At 36.1% G+C, this 6241-nt stretch overlaps 1 long non-coding RNA gene across 1 annotated transcript; it reads left to right on the forward strand.

The window, feature by feature from the left end:
• The first annotated feature begins 1384 nt into the window (after positions 1-1384).
• LOC113697417 (uncharacterized) lies at positions 1385-4791 on the forward strand. Its single transcript, XR_003449869.2, has 3 exons — positions 1385-1594; positions 3386-3464; positions 4611-4791. It is a non-coding gene; the product is annotated as an uncharacterized lncRNA (long non-coding RNA).
• Positions 4792-6241: the final 1450 nt, after the last annotated feature.

Raw genomic sequence — 6241 nt, forward strand, 5'->3', positions numbered from 1 at the left:
AATATACTTTTATCCCAAAATTTTTTTATTTTTGCAATTTAGTCCCTAATGAATTTTTGACTATCTCTATTATAACTGTTTCTTCTTTTTAATAGCTAATTATATTACTGTTGAATACATTTAACTTGTAATTTTTAGATGTTTGACATATTAATATGAATTTAGTATTTTTAATCATTATTATTATTTTTAATTAAATTGGTGTCATGATTCTTTTGTTCATTTTGAGTATAAATAGGGCAGTTTGACTCCATTTAGTCACCACTTCAAAAGGGAGGTACCCCTATCATTATTTAAATATTAATTACGTGCTCTTATGTGCTCCTACGTGTTCCTATCTGTTTATATATTTTTATATGCTTTGTTATTTATTTGATTCAAATGTTCATTCAAATTTTCTTATGTTTGTTTAGTTAATTTTATAATTATTTGAGAGGTGTTTAAATACCTCAAAATGTAAGTATTGTATTTGATAGGTAATATTTTTGCAAGTATTGTAATTAGATAGACCAATGTAATAGATAGGATAAATGTGTTTATTTTATCATATTTTCCCTATTTTAGATTGTAATTAGGTACCCTGTTGCAATAGATAGAATAGATAGGTTTATTTTTTATATTTTCCCATTTTAGATTGCAGTTCGATTCTCCGTTGTAATAAGCAGGTTTTGTGTATTTATGTAGCTTATGTGTTATATGCTTTATCCGCTTTCCTTAGAATTTTGGCATCTAGATATTGTGAGGACTCGTAAAAACTATTATTTTTTAGCCTAATTAGTGGCTTAATAAATTATTTAATTGGATATTTGCCTCGAGGAATATTTTCTAGTTTTATTAGACCTAAATGCATGGTAATATAACTTCGTTATATTTTTAAAGTAACTGATTTCACGAATTAATTTCCTGGAGCGCGTTTAGTAAAAATAGTGAATAGTGCTTGGAGATTTTATCCGCTTGAGAGTACAATAAGTTTGGAATATTGGAGACATGTACAATGGACCTAAATTCGGTATTTTAATGTTTAAATACTCAAGTGATAGTTATTAGTACTATCGTTATAAGAATTTCTCGGAAGTTTCGCGTTATCGCGCTTAAATTGGAGATACGCGTTTTCACACGCGCGATTTAAATTCAGGAACTTTAGACCCTTATTTTGGGATGATTGAGAGTGAATAATATTTATATGAATATAAGTGCATTAGAGGTTTAGTGCACCAGTGAAACAAATTCGAGAGGAATCGAACACGAAACGCGCGGGAAAAAGAGTTAACCTTTGAATCAATGAGAGCCACACATTTTAGTTTCACATGGGTGCATCACACCAGATCAAAACCCTCCACTTTATCACCTCAAATAGCCGTGCAACTCTTCTTTTCCTTCTTCATTCCAGCCGTGCAACTCCAAGGAAAAACAAGACCAAGTTCTTCATTTTTCCTTCTTCAAATCTTCATCAAACCTCTTCCAATTCACTCCAAATTCGAACTACACTTAACTAAACATTTAGAGATCCCATTGAGCTAAGAAAAGGAGCTGCTATCCATGGTTTTCTTGAGCATCTAAGGGGCCGAAATTTCTGCCTTCATCCTCTAATCAAGTAGGTGTTAATCCAACACTTAAATCTTGCTTTATGAAGACCATCTTACATGTATAAGGTAGTATTTGCATTTGGGTAGCTTGTTTATGGTGTAAAATGAAATGGGTGGGCTCTATGAACTCCCACCTTTGTCTTGAGGACTGATCTCATGCTTGATGATGGATTTAATGGTGGTTTAGTGCTTAAATTAGTGGATTAATGTTGTATTGTTGGTAGAAAATCATAGGAGGTGCTTGGAGCAAAAGTGACCGTTTTACCCCTGCCTTGTCCGACCATTTCTGTGCACAATTTTGAGGTTCTAATGACTTGATTATATTGTTTACATGTTATTGTGAGTGTGTACAAAATTTCATTGAAAAATAACATGATTTGGTTGGTTAAATGAGTTGATTTCCAAAGTTAGCAAAACTGGAAAATGAATCCCGTATTGCCCAGGCAGTCATCTTGTATCGGCTATAACTCTTTACTCCGATGTCAAAATTGAGTTCCGTCGGTGGCATTTGAAACTAGACATTCCCAGCTTTCCATTGGTACTAAATGCACATTCTAGTTCCACTTGAGTGAGCAACACCATTCGATTGAAAATCACTGTCCTGTTTCGTTTCTCTCCAGGAGACAGGACAGGACTTGTATCTTCATGCTCAAAAACGAGCTGTTTGTGAATGGAATTTGAAAATGGTTTCTTCTGAGAAAATTCAGCTTTATGAGAGAGCTTTCCAACGCCATCAACCACGCCCAATTCCAAGTTGAATTGAGTGAGTTGTGGCCAAAGTTTGAAACAGCTACAGTGATAGAATTTTCCACTTGGACAGATTTGTAACTAACAATGACTTGGGACTTGTTATTTCGAAATTCTTGATGTAAATCACCTATCAAATGTATTTTGAATTCTTGCTAGACCTGATTATCATAAACGAGACATGTTTTAGGTATCTTCCCTTGGTCAAAAGTTTAGAAAAGGAAATTTTCATACACGAGGCAGCTTTGCCTTAAAAATTTGGAAACTTGAGTGATTTCGTTAAGTGATTTTCCGTGCATATTTTTCTATGACATTTGACAGAGGAATAGCCCTTATATGGTAGTATAATCATACCAAATTTGGTGCCATTTCGAGTCTGTTTAGATGTTCAAACAAAGTCCCAAAGTTCATGTTTAAATCTGGAAATTCTTGATCGAGGAGGAATTTTTAGCCAACTTTGAGCTGCTATATCTTGGCGCTCAAAACTTCAATTCTTGTACCGTTTATTTTGTTTTAAACTTTGATTGTAGCTCTAATTGAGTTCTAAATTTCGGAGGTTAGTTCGTATTGTATGAATTTTGCCGGATTTTCAAAGATGGTCAAAAACCAACCCCGAAACTGTCTAAATGGTCCAAAGCAGCAACTTTGAGTCAATTTTTGAATACTTTCTGTTTGGAATCATGGAAAAGTATCTTCTAGGAACTTTTATCGCTTTTGAAGAAGTTTCCAACGGTATCAAGCTTTCCAATTTTGGACCTACATAGTGCAAGATACGATTTTTCTAAAATTGACACCCAAAGCTGAAATTTGTCAATTTCTTAGAAAATGAGATTTTGGAAACTTGCCTTCTTTTCTCGATACCGATTGAACATTTTGAACTCGATTTCATGGAAAATATTAGTCTCTCTCTTTAGACTTTAAAACTTTACTCTTGAGCCTCGATTATTAATAATTAAGGCCCAATTAATGAATTCCCCTTAGATTGTATAACCTTCTTTGATAAGTAGGGGTTCTAAGTGATAGTGTATAATAGTTGATGGTTATTTGCCCAGGCGCTCAAGGGGACCTTCAAGAGGAACTCGAAGTGGACGTCTAGACATTTGTTTGAGTATTACTCTCTTGTTGCTATAGGTGAGTGTTCCATATAGGAATACGTAATTGGAATAAGTCTATGACATGCATAACCCATGATTATTAAGTGTTAAGTGCTATATGTTAAGTATTTACCACACTCATGCATATCTGAATAAGGTATACTTGAATTACTCGACATGAAATACCTGAAATATGTATATTTGAACTATTCGATATGAAATGCTTAAAGAGCATATTTATGTGATTACTTGAAATATTAGATATGAAATGCTTGGAGAGCATATCTACATGATGTGTTTAAATGATTAATTATGCTATGACAGCATAAGTCGGTTGGAGTGAATCTCCTCGACTCTTATGTGGAAAAAGTGAAAACGGCCAATGGTGGCCTATTAAAATGACATATGTCTACCAATTAACCGTAATTACCACCGTCAACCGTTTACCGTTAACCATGTTTACTTACCGTTTTCTAATCTATTCGGCTACTTGCTTACTTGATTATCTGCTTACGTAATCACCAACTTACTTGATCACTTGATTATCATGAATCGCATGTTATATGAAGTTGTCCATCATTGTTAGGCGAGTGTGTACTTTACCTCACTCGACCTACTCAAATGATGAATTTTACCTTTTGCCGAATTACTTGATTACTTGTGCATGTTGTAAGCTCTAAGCTGAATTGGGCCCTGCTCATCGTTACTAACCTACTCGAGCCAGGACTGGGCTCGGTCGGGTAGGTTGGAACCTTGGGACACCGTTTCGGTATACTCGAGTATTACCACTGGAGGGATAAGGTGATGGCCAGTCAAACCGAGGGGATCCGGAAGTCATAAGGTGCAGATGACCGACAGAGTTCCACTGGAACACCGTATCCTACAGTATATGTTTACCTGGTATCATGATGATTGTTTCGTGCTAAAATGCCAACATGAAATCCTGAGCTATGCCTGTAATAAGCTCCAATCACTCGTGAACTATACATGCTAATGTCTCATACCATGATAAATGTCTCAAATTACCCGTACAATGATTATCATCTCATGATAACATGCCATTGTGTAACCTTGAACCATGCATATGATATGCCCAACTTACTTGATTTATTTGAACTGTTAGAGTGTCTTGGAATCTCACTGGGCTGTGTAGCTCATACCACGTTGTGAATTTCTTTTACAGGGTTCGAGACCAAGGGTGCTCGTGAGTAGTACTAGATTGTTTTCTTTTGAAAACTTTAAGTTATATTATAACGGATGGCTATTGTACCCTTTTCCGTTGGGTTGTATTTAAGCTTGAAAGCTACATAATTGTAAGTGTGAGATATTTGATGTACTTTAATTATGCATTGAAGTTACTTAAAGTATTTCGAGCTTTTGAATGATGGATTGTAGTGAGTCCTGGCGAGAGCTGGGCAGGCGTTCCGCGGATACCCTTTGGTTCGCCTTAGGGAGAAGTGGGGGCGTCACAGTTGGTATCAGAGCTTAGGCTTCAGATCTTTGTAGTGTATCCTAGGCTTAAATGTTTAGGATGCCGGACTGTGGGACTGGTCTGAAAGTTAAATGATTGCTTGTAGCGATGAAATTTAGAGCCAATTCACGTGGTCTCTACAAAGGAGCAAGATAGGACCAAGTGGTGTTATGGTCCTTACTATGTGATTGAGTAAAGGTTTAAGTGCCCTTCTAAAAATGTAAGCTGTGAATCATGAATGTTATAGGTTGTAAAACCTTTATCTTGATGATTGGAGGGAATTTGATATGTATGTTGGGTAGGAATCTCGAATGTGGTGATTTACTCTTGGGACCGGCCGGCTCGAGTTGTGAATTACCTTATTTCGGATTCTTGTACCCGAGTACTTGAGAGTTGAGGGCAACCATAAGGACTTTATATCTCCATTTTTGGGGAATAAGAATGAATCGATATTTCATGTGAATGGTTACAGGAAACCACTAATTGTTTGGTTAAGATGGTACAATAATTAAGAGTGGAAGATGGAAAATATTGTAACCCAAAAGATCCTTGTGTTGGGATTGAAATCGAGCATGTTAGGGAACGAGAATCATCTAGTTTCAATTAATCTAGTGGATCCCTACTTGTGATCTTTCATAGTGAGACGATGGGAGTGGAACCTAAGAGTTTGCGCCTTGGAGATAAATGTACTTGTGATAATCACTTGTTTATTTTTGTTATTGACTTTGACTTGGCATGAACTTTACTTGACCATAATTTGTGTTATGATTTAATGAACTCTAGTTTGTGTTTACTTGCATAGTGATAATGTTATTTGTGTAAGTGACTTCATCCTCTTTAAATGTTGCTACCGGTATATGAGTATAGTTCAATTTTAGCTAAGTGTTAGGTTTATACATATGTGTATAGACTAGCTGTGAACATGGAAACTAGAGAACAACAAAAGGGACATCAACCTAGACAACCCCGAAATGAAAGAGTAGCTAATGGGTCCGATATTGATCAAAACGTTGAGCTAAGTGCTGGGAGAGGAAATGACCAGATGGGACAAGTTTTAACTCGCATGACGGATATCCTAGAGCTCTTAGTAGCTCAACAAGGTCAAGGTGTTGGACAAGGAAACCAACGTGAAAACCAAGAAATAGGGGAGGATCGAGCTTTAGAGCGGTTTCAGAAATTTTCCCCGCCCAAGTTTGCTGGAGGACCTGATCCAGAGGTGGTTGAGAATTGGTTAGAGAATATAAGAAATATATTCGATGCCTTGGATTACACAGAAGAAAGACAAGTCACCTTTGCTGTATTTCAACTTGAAGGAGCAGCCCGAGCATGGTGGAATGTTATAA

The sequence above is a fragment of the Coffea arabica genome, chromosome 6e, assembly GCF_036785885.1.
Source record: "Coffea arabica cultivar ET-39 chromosome 6e, Coffea Arabica ET-39 HiFi, whole genome shotgun sequence".
Taxonomy (NCBI): domain Eukaryota; kingdom Viridiplantae; phylum Streptophyta; class Magnoliopsida; order Gentianales; family Rubiaceae; genus Coffea; species Coffea arabica.